Source organism: Mustela lutreola, chromosome 1 (genome assembly GCF_030435805.1).
Source record: "Mustela lutreola isolate mMusLut2 chromosome 1, mMusLut2.pri, whole genome shotgun sequence".
In the NCBI taxonomy this organism is placed as follows: domain Eukaryota; kingdom Metazoa; phylum Chordata; class Mammalia; order Carnivora; family Mustelidae; genus Mustela; species Mustela lutreola.
The window spans coordinates 222,702,322-222,722,853 of record NC_081290.1 but is presented as its reverse complement, the minus strand read 5'-3'; the positions used below and the strand labels follow the sequence as shown (position 1 = coordinate 222,722,853).

The window sequence follows — 20,532 nt, the reverse complement described above, 5'->3', positions numbered from 1 at the left end:
TCCAGGGTGTGGAAAGGATGACGTTTACAGAAAGTCTTTGGGACACGAAGTTAGTAGATCCAACTTGAAGCCATGATAAGGGCCAGAGAGTATTTTGTTCTAGCTAGCCTGTGGCTCTATCCATTGATTTAATGATACCAAGATACCTTGAAGATAAAGACCAATTGTAAAAGGTCTAGACTCTGTAATTAACTTTGACTCAATAATGTTAACATCTCGCCTCACTGGGTAGGTTTTGCTCTGTGTGCCTCATGAAGACATTCAATGATGTGGCAAGAAATACAGTTGACACCTCATGTTGATATTTCTTATTGAAATCGTTATGGACACTGACTTTTCTTGAAGTAAACAATGTAACCACTAGAAGTTCCACACATTTGTATTTTCAAGCAGAACCTCTAATCTATTCAAAAAGAGATTTCGAAATGATTCCATTTCAAAGTATGTTTTTAAATGTTTAAACATTTCTAGTTCCAAGGTGAAGACTGAGCACTTAGGATAAGACTAAATAGATTCTGAACCCTCATTAATCTATATACCACCTACTTAGACTTGTGGTGATAATTTTGACTGGGTTTAGAGTAAACTTAGCTTAGCTTAGCAAATGCTTTTTCCTTAAGACTAATTCATGGTGTGAGGTTCCTGGGTATTTAAGGGGTCTATGAAAATGGTAACTTTGGGTTTGTAATGGTTGACTTAGTGGGACAGATCAGCTCTGACAGGCCATCACAGATGGTCTTAACTATTTAAAAAATAATGAAACAAGTCATTATTGTGAGTTAGTATAGTTTGGTTAATAATATTTTTCAAAATCTGGGATCCATGATGACGGGGGGTAAGGTCTATGTGTGTAAAAAAAAAAAAGTCCTTGATGGTGAAAAGTTTGGGAATTACTGTCCCAAAGTATAAATTATTAAAATCAGCAAGATCACAGAGGATTTTCAAAATATAGTATAGTTTTATGTATATTACCAAAAAATGAAATGAAAATAAGTGAAATATAACAGCAGTTCTTTTTAATTTGTAGTCTGTGGGAAATTAACCATTTTCTTCTTTTCTGTTTCTCCAGTTTGTATTTAATTTAATGATATGCATTAATTTATAATTATAGATATATAATTTATTAATTTAAAAAGTTAGACCATGATTTCTAAGCAAGTATTTTAGAAAATAATCTATACACATTTATGCACTATTCTTTTCTGTTTCATTTAATCAAGGTCCTTAAGCCTCTACCTTTCTTCTATTTCATCTATTTCAATCCTACCTTCCTCATTTAATGCTTTTTTTTTTTTTTAAAGATTTTATTTATTTATTTGACAGACAGAGATCACAAGTAGGCAGAGAGAGAGGGGGAAGCAGGCTTCCCACCAAGCAGAGAGCCCGATGTGGGGCTGGATCCCAGGACCCTGGGATCATGACCTGAGCTGAAGGCAGAGGCTTTAACTCGCTGAGCCACCCAGGGGCCCCTCATTTAATGCTTTTAATGGTGGGCATTTCTGCATCAGTTAGGAAGGACGTTGGGTTTGAGGTTGGTTGAGTTTTGACGAGACCTCAGTTGCAATGCCTTCCTGCCAAGCATCTGCGATTTCATAATGTTGGAGCATTCACTGTAACCTGGGGTGTTGTGGCTTTCTATAAGTTTGCTGTGGCCAAACTAAGAAAGAAGGCATATGCAGATTTCTACAGAAATTATGATTCCATGAAAGATTTTTGAGGAGATGAAGAAGGCTGGTATCTTTCAGAGTGCAGAGTAATGTTGGAATGTAAAGAATTTCTTTGAGTTGAGTTCCATGGAAGTTTGTCACTGACCTGTGTTTCTGAACTATGAACATGAGTACTGGGTTATGAAATAGTTTCTCTTGATAAACAACTAACAGTGACAACAAAACAGTTAATGGTGAAATGACTGATTGGGACCTGAGTCTTGATATTGGCTTGCAACTTTCAGAAAATAATGTCAAATCTGTCAATTGATTGGAAGTAGTCTAAAAGGGGTGAGGCCAAAATGCACTTCAAGAAGTCTCGAGAAGTAACTAAGTTTGCTTCAGTAGTCACAAAAATGAGTCAGTTAGGCCTCCAAACTCTACACTGGGGCATAGCCAAAAGCTATCTTTCCAGGACACAGCCTGGAAGATTTATTTTTAATAAAAATAAAGTACTGGTTTTCTTTTCCTATTTTAAAGAGCAATACACAGTCAATGTAGAAAAATTAGAAAAGAAAACAAAACTATAAAGCAAAATGAAAGCTATAAAGCAAAAAAAAAAAAAAAAAAAAAAAAAGAAAGAAAGAAAAAAGAAAAGAAAAAGAGAGAGAGAGAGAAAGAAGCTTTTTTGGGGGAGGGGAGAATGCTCTTTTAAAACACAGAATCTAGAGTTTTATCCTCAAATGACTCAATCAGAATATCTGGGGCAGAACCTAGAAAGCTGCATTTTTAAACCAGCATGCTGGGTGAGCCACTCTCCTAGTGACGACTAGCAGGTATGGGGTGTTGAACTCAAGATAAATTTGTGTCAAAACGTACACTGAGCTCTCTGATGAATTATCTTGCTGTATAAGGTAACTTAACCTTACACCCCTTTATTGTGTGTATCATTTGGATTTATTGGCTTCTTTTTATATATTCTGGCTCAAAATGATTACAGAAGCCATCCGAATAAAAAATTGAGACAGCTAAAACAAGAAAAATAATTTTTTAAAGGAAAAAAAATTGAGACATTTTATACAAGATTCTAGTAGTATAATTATTATTACTACCAGTATGATTATTTTGATTTGAAAAGTCTTACAGTAGTAGAAAAAGAAGTAATGTTACTTTTATTGAAAGGAATGAAATTGAAGGGGCACCTGGGTGGCTCAGTTGGTTGAACATCAGCCTTCTGCTCGGGTCACGATCCCAGGCTCCTGGGATCAAGTTCCGAGTCTGGCTTTCAGCTCAGCGGGGAGCCTGCTTCTCCCTCTACCTCTGCCTGCTGCTCTACCTACTTGTGCTCTCACTCTCTGTCTCTCTACCTCTGGAAAATAAATAAATAATAACTTTAAAAAATATGAAATTGAAACAATCCTGACAAATTTGGGACAAATGGCTTTGCACACTGTGAAATATGTTGAAGTATTTCCCTTAGATAGAGAAACATACGGTAAAGCTAACAGCAAGGATAAAGCAAGCACACATGAAAATGCAAGTTAAAACAACAGTAGATTCCACTGCACACCTATTAGAGTGGCCAAAATCCAGAACACTGACAACACTAAATGGTGGTGAGAATGTGGAGCAACAGGGACTCCTTTCAGTGCTGGTAGGAATACAAAATGGTACAGCCACTTTCAAAGACAGTTTGGCAGCTTCTTAAAAACTAAACATAATCTGGGGCCCCTGGGTGGCTCAGTTCGTTACATCTGATTCTTGATTTTGGCTCAGGCCCAGTTCATGATCTCAGGGTCATGAGACTGAGCCCCAAGTCAGACTCTATGCTGGGTGTGGAGCCTGGCTAAGATTCCCTCTCTCCGTGTGCATGCTCTCTCTCTTTCTCTCTCTCAAAAAAAGAAAAAAACTAGACATACTCTTATCATAGCGTCTAGCAATCACTCCTTAGTATTTACTCAAAGGAGTTGAAAACTTACGTCCTCCCAAAAACCTGCAAACCCGCAAACAAGCTGTATTCATAATTGCCAAAGCTTGGAAGCAACCAAAATGTCCCTCAGTCGCTGAGTGGATTAATAATCTGTGGTACACCCAGACCATGGAATGTTATTCAGTGCTAAAAAGAATGAACTATCAGACCATGAAAAGACATGGAGGACACCTAAATGCATATTACCAAGTGAAAGAAGCTAGTGTGAAAAGGCTATGTACTGCGTGTTTCCAACTATATGATTCTGGGAAAGGTAAAACTAAAAACATCAGTTGTTTCCCAGGGTTAAGGGGGAGGGAGGGATGGGTAGGCAGAGAACAGAGGATTTTTAGAAACTACTTTGTGTGGTGCTACGACATATTTATATGGTGGATATGTGTCAGTATAAATTCAAACCCCCAGTATGTACCACACCAAGAGTGAACCGTAATGTTTGCTTTGGATGGATGAACTTTGGACTTTGGATGATAATGATGTGTCAGTGTGGTTCTCCAATTGTAAAAAATAAACTACTGCAGTGAAGGATTTTGATATGTGGAAGACTATGTGTATGTGGGGGCAGGAGGAAAGCTCTCTACCTTCTTCTCAATTTTGCTGTGAGCCTAAAACTGTTCTAAAAAATAAAGTTTATTTTTTAAAAAATGAGAGAGAAACAAAAATAACCTGATATAGGGCTTTAAAAAAGAAAGAATTCTCTTAATTATGCATTCATTCATTCACTGGACTTATCTTGAGGACCTACTGTCTTCCAGGTATTGTGCTAGTAAAGAGAAGGAATGTCTGAGAGAATTTTTTAAATTGAGATATAATTGATATATAACAGTGGAAAGTTTAAACTTATTATCATTGTTTGGCAGTAATTTCTTTCAGAACTTCAAAAACTGTCTGTCCAGACCTGGTAGGAAGTAGATGTGTAGTAATTATAGAATTTTATATCAAATGATAGCTTCATGAAAGATAGAGGAAAAAGAACCTTACATTTCTTAAATACCTACTAAATGTTAAGCATTGTGATGCCAACTCTACAAACTTTGTCTCACTTAATCCTTATAACCTCCAGGGACGTAGGTATTTTTATCCCTAATTTGCAGATAAGGAAACTGAGATTTAGGAGATGAAGTCACTTGCCTGGAGTCACACACAAAGTGGTTGACATTGTATTGAAACAGATATTACTAATTTTGTTCTGACTACATTAATACTGAAGTTCTTTTTTTTTTTTTTAAGATTTTATTTATTTATTTGACAGAGATCACAAGTAGGCAGAGAGGCAGGCAGGGAGGAGGGAGGAAGCAGGCTCCCTGCTGAGCAGAGAGCCCGATGTGGGGCTCAATCCCAGGATGTTGGGATCACGACCTGAGCCGAAGGCAGAGGCTTTAACCCACTGAGCCACCCAGGCGCCCCAATATTGAAGTTCTAATGGAGGTTTCCCTATAGAAACAGAATAATTATGAACTCAGGATTTGTTTTAAAATTTTTGACCTTTTAAAAAATAGCCTTCCCAATGGATAAAGAACATGTGGTGTATACACACACACACACACACACACACACACACACACGCATGCACACGCGCGCGCACGTGCAATGGAATAGTATGCAGCCATCAAAAGAAATGAAATCTTCCCATTTGCAACGACGTGGATAGAACTAGAGTGTACTATGCTGAGCGAAATAAGTCAATCAGAGAAAGACAATTATCATATGATCTCCCTGATATGAAGAATTTGAGAGGTAGGGCAGGGAGTTGTGGGGTGTAGGGAAGGGAAAAATGAAACAAGATGGGAGTGGGAAGGAGACAAACCATAAGAGACTCTTATTCTCACAAAACAAACTGAGGGTTGCCGAGGGGGAGCGGGGTAGGGAGAGGGTGGTTGGGTTATGGACATTGGGGAAGGTATGTACTATGGTGAGTGCTGTGAAGTGTGTAAACCTGGCGATTCACAGACCTGTACCCCTGGGGCTAATAATACATTGTATGTCAATAAAAAATAAAAGAAATTAAAAAATAAAGATAAATTTTTTAAAAATAGCCTTCCCACAAAAACCAACCACAAAAGAGGAAACTCTCAGAAATACTTGATCTTGGGGCACCTGGGTGGCTCAGTGGGTTAAAGCCTCTGCCTTCGGCTCAGGTCATGATCTCAGGGTCCTGGGATTGAGCCCCACATGGGGCTCTCTGTTCAGCAGGGAGCCTGCTTCCCCCTCTCTCTCTGCCTGCCTCTCTGCCTATTTGTGATCTCGATCTGTCAAATAAATAAATAAAATCTTAAAAAAAAAGAAAAGAAAAGAAATGCTTGATCTTTACTTAACATCTAAGGTTTTTCTCTAGGATTTATAGTTACTCTGTAAATCTTAATGCTCTTTTTTTTTTTTTTTTTTGAGATTTATTTCTTTATTTTTAGAGTGAGAGAGTGTGCCCACACAAGCAGGGGCAGAGAGAGAGAAAGAATCTCAAGCAGACTGTCAGCTATGGAGCCTGATTCTGGGCTAGATCCCAAGACCCTGAGATTATGACTGGAGCCGAAGCCACAAGTCAAGCGCTTAACTGACTGAGCCACCTGGGCACCCCTTGATACTCATCTCATAATCAGATATTGTGACTGGATTGACTGCTCTGTTCCCAGGGTTTATTTATTGAATTGTTCATCAGTGTCTTCATCAGAGAACATCAAAACAGTGACTGTTAAGCCTGAGGAAGTATTTATATTTTCGACTACTACGAGGCCCCTAGAATTAAACTAGCTCCAATACAGAAACCAGACTCCAGTTAATAGCAGATTAGAAAGAAAATGGTAGGTGCCAAAGGGATGATGACAATTCTGTATTTGCCATGTTTGGAGTGTCTGGGTGGCTCAGTGTGTTAGGCCTTTGCCTTCAACTCGGGTCATGATCCCAGGGTCCTGGGATTAAGTCCCACATTGGGCTCTCTGCTCAGCAGGGAGCCTGCTCCCCCCGCCCCCCCCCCGCCTGCCTCTCTGCCTACTTGTGATCTCTCTCTCTGTGTCAAATAATAAATAAAATCTTTTAAAAAAATGAATTTGTGGGCGCCTGGGTGGCTCAGTGGATTAAGCCGTTGCCTTCGGCTCAGGTCATGATCTCAGGGTCCTGGGATCAAGTCCCGCATCGGGCTCTCTGCTCAGCAGGGAGTCTGCTTCTCTCTCTCTCTCTCTGTCTGCCTCTCTGTCTACTTGCGATCTCTCTCTGTCAAATAAATAAATAAAATCTTTAAACAACAAAAAAATGAATTTGCTGCATTTGAATTTGTATCACTATCCACAAATTGTCTATATTTTAGATCTTATGACTTTCTATGGAGTTTGGACAAATCCTACTCTCATAATAGAAATAGATTGAAGTTGGAACATGCCCTATGAGTATAGTTTCTTAGTAAGGGAGTATTTAGTGCTAGAAGGAGAGGTTGGACATAATCCAATGAAGTGTTGGAAAGGTAGAACTTTGACCAGGAAAAGTCAAAATAGCATGTTAGGAACAAACGGGGTGAAGGCCTAAGGGTCATGAGAGAAAGAATAAAGAGGAAGAAGACCCGTGTGAGAGAAAAAGGATTGAACACAAAACTCAGGGAGGAAAGGAGAATCTGGTATTTCCAGACATGTCCCTGGGGCTGAGCCTGCCACTGCCTCTGGGGCTTAATGTTTCCTATTCGTCTCTAGATCCACCCTCACTTTCCTTCTCCACTCTAATGCCTAGGACTTCAGTGGCCTGCAACTTTCAGTTAGGGTGGCATAAGGAAGCCGTAGCATGAGAGTGAAGGGAGGGCAGGGCATGCATTCCCTTGGCTTCCTTCTGACAGAGCCACCTCTGGCTGGCTGAGTCCCTCAATAAGGGCTGCCGCTCCTTTCTAGGCCATCAAATCTACCCATCCATCCCTCCTTCTCTTCACTTTCTTTATCCTTTTGGACCCTGGGTTGGTAACATCACAGACACTGTTAGCCCCCACTGTGTTTTGTGGAACCCTGATTGTCACATTTGTAATAGTCCCTTTTAGGCAAAAGACCTGTACTCTGAAAACTAGAAAACACTGATGAAAGCAATTGAAGATGACACAAACAAATGGAAAGATATTCTATGCTCATGGGTGGGGAGAACAAATATTGTTAACATCTCCATAGTACCCAAAGCAATCTACAGATTTAATGGAATCCCTATCAAAATACCAACAGCATTTTTCACTTAACTAGATCGAACAATCCTAGAATTTGTATGGAACCATGAAAGATTCCAAATAGCCAAAACAATCTTGAAAAAGAATAACAAGGGGTGCCTGGGTGGTTCAGTTGGTTAAGTGTCTGCTTTTGGCTCAGGTCATGATCCCAGGATCATACAGAAATACTAAGTGAAATAAGCCTGTCGGAGAAAGACAAATACAATGTGATTCCACTCATATGTGGAATTTAAGAAATAACAACAAAGAAAAAAAAAAAGGAAAAACAAACAAAAAGGACTCTTAAATATAGAGAACAACCTGGTGGTTGCTAAAAGGCTAGGTGAAGTAGATGATGGGAATTAAGAGTATACTTATTTGAAATGAGCACTGAGTAATGTTTAGAAATGTTGAATCATTAGGTTGCACAACTGAAAGTAATATGGCACTGTTAGTTATCCTTGAATAAAAACATTAAATAGATAAACAAACTAGGGCAAAAAGAGAGAGAGTGTGAGAGAATATATAGAAATTGCCCTAAAGTCTTCCAGGCATACATAGTTCCTGTGCAGCTAAGTAATATCTCTGATCATGTTGTATTCAATGAGTTTTCCTGCCTTCCTTCCCTCCAAGAATATGAGCTCCATGGGTGAGGAATTCTCATTTCATTAACTTTTGTGTCCCCACAATCTATCATAATACCTACTATGAAATGGATAGTAGGTATTTGAGAAAAGTTGAAATAAATCAAGACAGTTCCTGAGAACTGGGTATGGGGCATGATTTAAGCTTAACAAGGGAAACGTAATCGGGGGGGGGGCGGGTAATAGTGGGGGCAAAGATGAAGTAAGATTGAATACAGCCAGTGTGGTAGAAGTAGTCTGAATGGAGCAGAGGGAGAAGTCTGAAAAACTGACCTGGAGAAGAAGACTTTTCAGTCCGAACCTGAGATTATAATCACTGTAAGGGAAAACGGGAGAAGGTAGTTACAACCATCATGAAAATAGAAGCAGTCAGATCACTGGAGAAACGTGCAAAACGCTCACGATCTCCCAACAACAGCCCAGACCCTCTGCAAGCAGCCAGCCCAGAGGAACCAGACTGTAGCTCTCACCTCATCAGTGCTGCTAGACTGCATTCCAGGGCTGAGTTCGTGATCCCATCTTTCCATCTGAGCCTACGTATAGCTCTAGGTGAGGCCCATGAAAACATCCCTGCCCTTCCTCTACCCTCCCTACTAAATCATAATAACTCCCTCTCATGGGCTGAGTTGTTAAATTCCTTAGCCTGCTAGAGCAAATCAAGGTGAACCTCAAAGGACAAGAGAGAAACAAAAAATGAGTTACAGTGTTTCTCGCCAAACTAAGAGGAGGCCAACTTTTAGAGGCTGTTGAAGCCATGTAGCCCAGGTTCCAAGCACAAGGAAGCCTGGGATTTTGACTGTCATTTAGTGTTGGATTTGCTGGAGGCAAGGAAAGGCCTTGTCAGAAATATTGATCCTGAATGAAACATCTGCATGTCCAGGACTGGCTCTATCAGAGGAAAGGACAGATTCGAGATGAGGGGCCTCCAAATGGAGGACAGCATCTCAGAGAATGTGATGATGAAGCTAAAACTTCAGATGTAAGCAGGAGTGTGCCTGGTGGACAAGGGAAAAAGACATTCCTGGAAGAACAAACAGCTTATGCAAAAATGTGCAGGAGTGAAACACTATGACTTCAGGGTCATCATTACTGGCTAATTAGCACAACAGCTGCACTTCCTGGTGCCATTCCTTCCATCAGCACACCCAGCTCTGCAATTTGCACCAGGTAGCATTCATTCATTTTTTTCATTCATTTCTCAAATATTTATCAAGCCCCTGCTATGCGATGGGCTCTGTCCTAGGGGCTGAGCCCACAACAAAACAAGCAAAGTTCCTGCCCTAAAGGAACCTACATTCTAGTGGGAGGAAACAGGAAACAAAAAATAATACATTAGGAGGTGGGGCATCTGGGAGGCTCAGTCGCTTAGCTTAAGCTGCTGCTTTCAGCTGAGGTCATGATCCCAGGGTCCTCAGATGGATCCCTGCGTCAGGCTCCCTGCTTGGCGGAGAGCCTGCTTCTCTCTCTCCCTCTGCCTGCTGCTCTGCCTACTTGTTCTCTCTATCTCTCTGTCAAATAAATAAATAAATAAATAAAATTGTAAAAAAAAAAAACATTAGGAGGTGATAAAGGTTATGTCAACAGGTGTTCACCATAGCATAGAACCTCAGTTCCAGAAATACATTACTTAGTATTTGTTTGACTGTCCATAACAGAAAAACTCAATATTATGGAGACTTATACAATATAGTTTATTTCTCATGTAAAAAAGGTAATCTACAGCTGTTACGGCAAGTTGTCAAGTAGTCAGAGACACAGGCCCCTTCTAATTCTCTATTCCACCATCCTTAGGGTGTAGCTCTACTCTTCATGTTCCAGGACAGATGCTGGAACTCCAGGAAGCACATCCTCATCCAAACAGCAGGATGGAGGAATAGGAAAGGGTGTGCCCTCTTCCTCTTCAAAAGACATACAAAGAACAATATATCATTTCTACTTACTTGTGGTTCTACCTGGCTACAGAAAAGTTGAAAAATATATATACATTTTTTTTAAGATTTTATTTATTTTATTTGACAGAGAGAGAGATCACAAGTAGGCAGAGAGGCAGGCAGAGAGAGAGAGGAGGAAGCAGGCTCCCTGCTGAGCAGAGAACCTGATGCGGGGCTCGATCCCAGGACCCTGAGATCATGACCTGAGCTGAAGGCAGCGGCTTAATCCACTGAGCCACCCAGGCGCCCCTGAAAAACATTTTTTAACTGAGTAGCAATGGACTCAGGTAAAAGTGAGCATTCTGCTTCTGAAGAAGGGAAAAATGAATACTAGGAAGTATGAATAGTCAACATCCCAACAGGAAACAGTTAATCTCAAAATCAAGCCTGACTTATTTACAAAGAGACTTTTTCTTTTAATCCCCATCACCTATTTCACCCATCCTTCCACCCACCTTCCCTCTGATAACCATCAGTTCGTTTTCTATATTTAAGACTCTGGGTTTTTTTTTTGTTTTCCTCCTTTTTCTTTGTTCATTTGTTTCTTAAATTCCACATATCAATGAAATCATATCGTATTTATCCTTCTCTGACTGACTTATTTCATTTAACCATTACACCCTCTAGATCCATCTGTGATCTGTTTTTTTATGGCTGAGTAATATTCCTGTGTGTGTGTGTGTGTGTGTGTGTGTATCACATCTCTTTATCCATTCATCTATCCATGGATGCTTGGGTTGCTTCCATATCTTAGTTACTGTAAATAAGGCTGCAATAAACAAAGTGGTGCATATATCTTTTCAAATTAGTGTTTTCATTTTCTTTGGGTAAATAGCTTAGTAGTGGAATTACTGGATCATATGGTGTTTCTACTTTTCTTTCTTTTTTAAAAAATTTATTTACTTATTTGAGAGAGAAGGAGAGAGTGCACACAAGTGGGAGGGGGTGGAGAGGGAGAGAGAGAATCTCAAGTAGACTCCCTGCTGAGCATGGAGCCCCATGCAAGGCTTGATCCCACGATACAAGATCATGACCTAAGCCAAAACCAAGAGTTGGATGCTCAACTGACTGAGACACGCAGGCACCCCACTACTTTTAATTTTCTGAAGAACCTGTCCATATTGTCTTCCACAGTGGCTGTAAAAGTTTGTACTTCCACCAATAGTGCAGGAGGATTACTTTTTCTCCACATCCTCACCAACCCTTGTTTCTTGTGTTTTTGAGTTTAGTCATTCTGACTGGTATAAGGTGGTATCTCATTGTGGTTTTGATTTGCATTTCTCTGATAGCGAATGATGTTGAACATCTTTTCATTTGTCTGTTGGCTATCTGAATGTCTTCCTTGGAAAAATGTCCATTTATGTCCTCTGCCAAGTTATCTATTTTCTATGAAACTGTTTGAACCATTCAAGATCACATTTATGTGTATTTTCTGGGAACTCTTATCATACTTGGAGTCACTTAGATTAGTTCATATTATTTTTGTGTCACAACCAGATTTAAGCTCCTGGAGTTTAAGAACCACATTCTTTTGTACACACTCATGTGCATAACATTCGCTAATACTTGTTTGGCTTACCAGTTGGTTGCTTAATTTGGGGTAGAATGGGGCTGGAGAAAGAGCTTGGGCCGCAGAATCAGGCAGCACTGGGGTCTAATTTTAGCAAAGGCATTTGTTAGTGATAGACTTTGGCAAGACATTTAGCCTCTCTGAATCTCAGTTCTTCTTCTTAAAATGGAGATGAGAACATCTTCCTTTCAAGTTGTTATGATTTAATTAGATAACTTAAGTGAAGTTCCTGGTTATAAAATAAAACTCTTCTGTCTTCCTCCTCCTCTTTCTGAGAGGACTATTGGGAAAGTTATATAATCCTTTGCACCTCTTCACAGCTAAAGTGACCATATATATTTATCTATCTATCTATCTATCTCTCTATTTATTTAGGGGAGTAGGAGGGAGGGGCATAGAGAGAGGAAGGGAGAAAAAAACCTCAAGCAGGCTCTACACCCAGCATGGAACCCAATGCAGGGCTCAACCCCACTACCTCCAAGATCATGACCCGAGCTGAAATCAAGAGTGGGATGCTTAACCAGCTGAATCATCCATGAGCCCCATTTCTTATTTTTTAAAATGAAAAATGTGGATATAAGCTTTAAAAACTTTTTTCCGATTGGTGAACTTCTCCATATAAAATACATAAAAATTAAAGCCTATCTTGTGACGCCTATAATTACAAGGTTTTAAGCTCCATAAGGGAAAGGACCACATCTTTCTCGCTCAATATTGTAACTTGCTTATCTCATAATAGGTATTCAATAAAAATCTAAGGAAAGAAGGACAACATTGGTAATGAATTTATAGGAAAAAGAAATAGAACAACTCCCAAACATTTTTTTAGAATCTTCGGATATTTGAAACTTAGAGTGTCTCAAAAATTTTGAGTCAGGGATGCCTGCTGGCTCAGTCGGTTAAGCATCTAGTTCTGCTCAGGTCATGATCTCAGGGTCTGGGATCAAGTCCCACATCAGGCTTCTTGCTCTGCAGGGAGCCTGCTTCTCTTTCTGCCTGCCGCTACCCCTGCTTGTGTGTTTTTTCTCTCTCTGAGAAAAAAAATAAATAAAATCTTAAAAAAAAAAATTCTGGGTCAAATCTCTCTACTTCTGACACCATTCTGACTGCCTGTGACACAAACCTGTGGGCTCAGAGGTGTTTGATTCAGGATGACTGGCAGTAAACGTCTGTAGGGAAGCTGTTGCTTCAGACAGATGAGTGGGGCAGCTGGAAGCCGGATAGGTGCAGAAATGGCAGTTGCACACACGGTGAAGTTTAAAAATCCTCAAAGCATTGAGTATTAGATAAGACTCATCAGAATCACTGACTTCTACCTCTGAAAATAATAATATATGTTAATTGAATTTAAATTTAAAAAATGGGAAAAAAAGAAAATAGCCCCTCTTCCCCAAATAAAAAAAATTCCTCAAAATACCTATTTTGAGAATATCAGGAAAAGTGACACCCACTTAGCCAAATATTCTCTGAAAAAGAGTGAGGCTTTTGGCCAGGCAAGTGTTAGGTAGGGGATAAGTAGCCTCACATTTCTACAGTATTTTCTAGTTTCAAAACACTTTTACACACATTCTGTCACTTGACCTCTACAGCAATTGTGTAGATTAGATAGTTCAGTTCAGTAAACATTTGAGCATTTTCTAGGTCCCGTGTACAGTGCTTGGTACCATAGGACATAAGTATGAGTAAGCCATTATTCTTTCTTTCCAGTAATAATAATACTTACTCTTTATTGGGATCTCCAGACACTTTATTATACAATTTTAAGCTATATCATCTCGTGAATCCTGTGAAATTAGTATTATTTAAAAAAAATTTCTATTTGTTTCAGATATAAAGAAAATGATGCTTAGAGATGTGAATAACTTGTCAAGGTCATATCATTAACAAGTAAGATTAACAAGTAAGCTAATAAGTAGATCAGGGACTCCAACCTGGGTTTACCTGACTCCAGAGCCCCTGTTCTATCAACAAGTTACCAAAGGATCCTAGTAAGTAATTTAACAGTTATGTCCTGCTAGAAATGTGTCTCAAATTCTACATGAAATAAAATAGGATACACGTTAAAATTTTTTTAAAAATTTAAATGGTCCTTGTTAAATAAGAATTCCTTAGACCAGCTTTTTTGGAGAGCCATTTAGTGTTACAGATCAAACTTTAAAATGCTTACCCCTTGAGGCAATTGTCTTAGTAATTATCAAGTGAATCTAAGTAAGCAAATATATGATAATATATTTTTTAAGATTTTATTTATTTATTTGACAGAGAGATAGAGAGCACAAGTAGGCAGAGCAGCAGGCAGAAGGAGAGAAAGAAGCAGGCTCTCTGCTGAGCAGGGAGCCCGATGTGGGGCTCGATCCCAGGACTCTGGAATCATGACCTGAGCCTGGAAGGCAGATGCTTAACGACTGAGCCACCCAGGCGCCCCAAATATATGATAGTACTTTAGGCTGGCTTCCTCCCATGATTGTCCCTGAATAAGGATTTCAGTGTAGATGATTTCTTCGGACAGTGACCCCAAAGTCACTGGTGAGGGCATAGGAAAGAGAGAGGAAAGGGATAGGAGCTATACAGGGTGCAAGATTAAGTAACAAATTACTACTGTGGGCAACTGGGGCTCAATCCTACTCAGGGGGACTATATAGAATTTGCTCAGAGGTGTCTTACCCAAAAAGGTGAGGTAGTTTTCCATAAATTCCCACCCATCATTGGATGGTGAGCTCTTGGGTTATTGCCTGGACCAAACTCTCTTCTCTCACTGAGAAAACCTAAGGCAGAGGAGTCACGGGTGCTTGAAGTAGAAAGAGATCCCCAAGTGTCTGGAAACAGGGAGAGCCAAAGGAATATCCATGGGGTGCTGACAGCATCTGTTTTAGTGTATTAATAACATACAAAGGTGTTAATTGAGTCACTTTGTAAAATTGTTAAACACAATGAAAAACATAAGTATACTGAAAAAGAAAAAGATTTTGTTTGTTTGACAGAGAGAGAGAGAGTGCGCAAGCAGGAAGAGTGGCAGGCAGAGGGAGAGGGAGAAGCCAGCTCTCCGCTGAGCAGTACCCCTGGTGCAGGGCTCAAACCTTGGACCCTGGGATCATGACCTGAGCTGAAGGCAGATGCTTAATCAAGATTGATTTGATCTATCATCTGTCTATCATCTATCTATCTATCTATCTATCTGACAGAGAGAATGGGTGAGAGAGAGAACCCAAGCAGGGGCGGTGGGAAGGGGGAAGCAGACTTCCTGCCAAGCTGGGAGCCCCATGGAGGGCTTAATCTCAGGACCTTGGGATCATGACCTGAGCTGATGGCAGACACTTAATGACCGAGCCTCCCAGGAGTCCCATCTGTTGAGCTTTTTCAAAGACTTACAACCAGGAGTCCTTAACCTAGTCTGAGAGTCAGAGAAAGCCTCTTTGGGCAAGTGATAGTAGCCCTACATGTGGGGGTTTGGGGAATACTGAGGGGAGCAGTCCAAGCAGAGGATGGCATTGCTAAAGTCCTGAGAAAACAAGAGGCTTGGAGCTTTGCTTAAGTGGCTCAAATATAGAGAACCAGGGCAGACTGGCTTCCTGAGGCTCAGGGGCAGACAAGCACTAGAGGATTAGGGACTTGATCCTGGGGGCAATCAGAAGCTTGGAAGGGTTTAAGTTTTTGTAGCAGATGTTTAGAAGGATGGCTCTGGCTGTAGAATAGAGGAAGTAGGAACCTACACCATACTGCTTGGCCTCTAAGGTCTTTGGTAAAGTGAAGAAGGTCAGGCTGTCAAGAATGTATTCCAAGAGTTCTAACAGGGTGATTATTGTGGTATTAAAAAAACAAAACAAAACAAAAAACAAAAACAGAGGCGCCTCACCTGGGTGGCTCAGTGGGTTAAAATCTCTGCCTTCAGCTCAGGTCATGATCCCAGGATCCTGGGATCGAGCCCCTCATCAGGATCACTGCTCAGCAGGGAGCCGGGTGCCTGCCTCTCTGCCTACTTGTGATCTCTGTCTGTCAAATAAATAAATAAAATCTTTAAAAAAATGATAAATTCATTTCAAATCATCAGAGATACTTTTAGTTTTTATTACCTGGTTTGACAAAGGACTTTATTAATGCAAAGTTTTAATTGTCCAAGAATTGCTTTGTACATTGAAAAGACTTTTTATCAGTATTGAAGCTTTTAAAAATCAATATTCAATATGTTAAGATGACAATTAAAGAAACTTGGTATTCATTATGTCTTAAACTTAAAATAACAAATTCAATTATTTTATTTATACACCTAAAAAATGTTACAAATTGCCTGATTAATGTTCAAACAACTCCACTAGAGTAAATAAATCTTCATCAGACTACAAACGCTATTTACAACATAGTTAATTGGATTTCTTCAAACTTTTAAACTGCATTTGTAAACTCAATACATTCTATTTTCTTTTAATCACTTTATTTTTTTTTAAAGATTTTATTTATTTATTTGACAGGCAGAGATTACAAGTAGGCTGAGAGGCAGGCAGAGAGAGAGAGAGAGGAGGAAGCCGGCTCCCCGCTGAGCAGAGAGCCCGATGCGGGGCTCGATCCCAGGACCCTCAGAGGCTTTAACCCACTGAGCCACGCAGGCACCCCCTTTTAATCACTTTAAATGCTTGATCTCATAAGCAAAACTTTTCCAAGTTCCTGAGTTCTTTTAAATATTGCAATAATATTTATGAACAGTAAATTGTTTTGTAAGTCTAAAATCAATTACTCAATTACATTTTTTTTTTTAAGTAGGCTATGTGCCCAGTGTGGAGTCCAATACAGGGTTTGAACCCATGACCCTGAGATCCAGACCTGAGTTGAGATCAAGAGTCTGAGCTTAACTGACTGAGTCACCCAGGGTCTCCTCAATTATATTTTTGTTTCAAAATTATAAAGTTATATGTCAGACTCTCTAACAAACTAAATTCTCTAAAGTTACAAATAGTTCCTTTTTTTTGAAGATTTAGTTATTTATTAGAGAGAGAGAGAGAACACATGGCAGGGAGGAGCAGAAGGAGAGAGAGAATCTCTAGCAGGCTCCCCGATCATTCCAAGAGCCCGACATGGGGCTTGATCCATGACCCTGGGATCATGATCTAAGCCAAGATCAAGAATCAGATGCTTAACTGACTGAGTCACCCGGGTGCTCCACAAATAGTACCTTTTAAAAGTGACTTACTTAAACTGATGTAATAGTCAATTTCTTTAAATAATACTATTCATCTCAAAACAATGAGAGTTCTTTAGTGTATCATAAAAAGTATAAAGAATATTATCTGAGGCATAGTGTTACAGTTCTGGTTCAGAGGCAGTTGTTCTTAGAAAAGGCTTTGGGGGTACCTGGGTGGTTCAGTCGATTAAGCATCTGCCTTCTGCTCATGTCATGATCCCAGGATCCTAGGATTGAGCCCCAAGTTGTTTTTCCCTGCTCAGTGGGGAGCCTGCTTCTCCCTCTGCCTGCCACTCCCTCTGCTTGTGCTCTCTCTCTCTCTCTCTCTCTGACAAATAAATAAATAAAATCTTAAAAGAAAAGAAAAGGTTTCAGTGGTTGAGGCCTTTGATTTGTTGCAGGGAGAGTAAAAATATTTTAAGGATGGTAATAATCAAACCATATTAAAGGTCTTACAATCAGAATTTTTCTTTGATTTAAAATGAAGTAAATAAACAGAAGCATATGAGAACGTTGGCTCCTCCGAGATCATAGGGCAGCTGAATTTCCTGGATTAATCTGTAAACACAAAAAAATCTTTAAAATAAATACAGTTATTTGTTTGTTTGTAGTAGAACTCTCTCTGAAATATTCTGGATGGCAAAGGTGTATACAAGGTCATGAGTCCTAAATAGGGTGCATTCACAGACTTTTGGCATAAAGTAAAGTATTTATTAACATAAAGAGAATGAAACAAATCTTCTGAGAAAGTGATTTACTTTAGAGCTGGCATGTTAATATGTTGCTGATGGGATCAAGGTGTCTATCATCTGTACCAAACTATCTCACATATTGAATCAAGGGACTAGGAAATAATGGCCAGAAATTTACTGAGCTACATTTTTAAAATGTATTTGATAATATAGCCACCTGGCATTTATTGGGTTAAAGCCTCTGCCTTCGGTTAGGGTCCTGGGATTGAGCCCCGCATTGGCTCTCTGCTCAGCAGGGAGCCTGCTTCCTCCTTCTCTCTCTCTGGCTGCCTCTCTGCCTACTTGTGATCTCTGCCTGTCAAACAAATAAAATAAATAAATAAATAAATAAATAATAAAAATCTTAAAAAATTTTTTTTGCTTAATTTTTTTATTATGTTCAGTAAGCCAGCATATAGTACATCATTAATTTTTGATGTAATGTTCAATGATTCATTTGTTGTGCATTTAACTTTATATTTTTTCTTTTATTTCTGGAACTTCCATTTCTTAGAGATTCATTTCTCTGTTAAGATCTTTTATCTTTTCTTTTATTTTGTTCTTTTTTCTCCTCAAAAAATTTTTTTTTATTTATAATAGCTAGACAGGCATACCTCAGATATTGCGGGGTCAGGTTCAGACACTATAATAAAGCAAATATTGCAATAATGTGAGTCAAATGAATTTTTGGTTTCCCAGGGCATTTAAAAGTTATGTTTATACAGTATAGTGTAAGTTAAGTGTGCAATAGCATTGCACAATAGCAAAACTTAATAGTGTGCAATAGCATTATGTCCAAAAAATGTATATACCTTATTTTAAAAATAACTTTATTGCTAAAAAGTGCTAACCATCATCTAACCTTTCAGTGACTCATAATTATGAGTCACAGACCAACATAACAAATCTAATAATAACAAAAATGTTTGAAGTATTGTGAGAATTACCAAAAGACAGAGACATTAAGTAAGCAAATGCTGTTGGAAAATTGTCCCTAATAACTTTGCCCAAAACAGAGTTGCCATGAACTTTGAATTTGTTCAGAAGATACGATCTGTGAAGTACACTGAAGTGAAGTGCAATAAAGCGGGGCATACCTGGATTAAAACCCCTTTATTTTATTTTATTTTATTTTATTTTATTATTTTTTAAAGATTTTATTTATTTATTTGACAGAGAGTGAGAGAGATCACAAGTAGGTAGAGCAGCAGGCAGAGAGAGAGGGGGAAGCAGGTTCCCTGATGAGCAGAGAGCCTGATGCGGGGCTCAATCCCAGGACCCTGAGATCATGACTTGAGCTGAAGGCAGAGGCTTCACCCACTGAGCCGCCCAGGTGCCCCTAAAGCCCCTTTATTTTGAATTTTGAATTGGGTCATCTTTGTATCTGTTCCCATTGACTTTCTTTCTCTTATTTTGGGGTCACCATTGCCCTGCTTCTTTTCAAGCTTTTTAGTTTTTAATGTTATAGTTTTAATGTTTTAGATTAGTTTTTAGTTTTGACGTCAGCTATTGTTTAAAAAAAGCCATAGAGATTGGAATATGTATTACCTCCCTGTCCTTTCATCTGTTAGGCCTCTAGGATGAGGTGCTGATCACTTTGGTCTAATCAATATTTAAGGTGGAAAAAAAAGTAGCTGAGGTGGTCAGGAATGGGTTACATCTTTAATTAGTTTTGTCTTGAGGGAAAGATAGATTCTGTGTATACTAGAGGATTCTTCTAGTAGCATGTTGGGACTTAAATACCACAAGACCCTGTCTTTGCCATCTAGCCCAGGCTAGCCTTCAGTTGCACGCTTTGTCACACACACAGTGAAAATCCTCCTGCTGGATATTCTTGTCTTTCATGACAACCTAGTGTGTGGTGGCAAAGGCAACTTGAGCTTCTCTACTCAGCAAGGTTGGAAACTGAGGACCCAGGCAGACCAGAACAAAGTGGCAGCTCATACTGGCCACAAATCACTAATATAGCCACTATCTTCGTTCCCTCTTCCCCAAATAAATACCAAATATGTATAGATTATTCCAAAAGTGTTTGATTTACTTCATTGTCTCTATGTTTACCACCTTAGTTCAGCAGGATAGCATGTTTTATGGAGCAGAGATGTTGTATCTTGGGCTGCATATACCCAGAGTCCTTATTCTTGAAACATGAAGGAGCTTATTGAGCTCTTTAAAAATTACATGATTGAGGGTATCTGGGTGGCTCTGTTGGTCGAGCCTCTGACTCTTAATTTTGTCTCAGGTCATGATCTTGGGATTGAGCTCTGTGCTGGCCTCTATGCCTGGCTTACAGAGTCTGCTTAGAATTCTCTCTCCCTCTTCCTCCCCCTCTGCCGCTCCCCTTGGCTCACACTCATTTTCTCTCTATCAAATAACTAACTAAATAAAATTTTTAAAATTATATGATAGAATGAATTATTGTTCCCAATACTTCATGACCTTCCTATATTGGAATTCCACATTCAAGTCTTTGTCATATAACTTTTTGGTGTCTCCCACTAGAGAAGGCAGAGGACATTTCTTCTCACCCCAACTAAAGACATGCTTGGCCTTTTAACTTGTTTTAGTCAACGAGATGTGGGCCAAAGTAATGAGTGTGCCAGTTCCGGGCCAAAAACCTCAAGAGGCATCTTATGTTTCTGCTTACTCTCCTGGACTCCAGTTACTCCATGAGAAGAACAT

General features: G+C 39.4%; 1 pseudogene; it reads left to right on the top strand.

Annotated features, from left to right (window-relative positions):
• The first annotated feature begins 825 nt into the window (after positions 1 to 825).
• LOC131832444 (cytochrome c oxidase subunit 6C-like) lies at positions 826 to 1,885 on the top strand (annotated as a pseudogene).
• Positions 1,886 to 20,532: the final 18,647 nt, after the last annotated feature.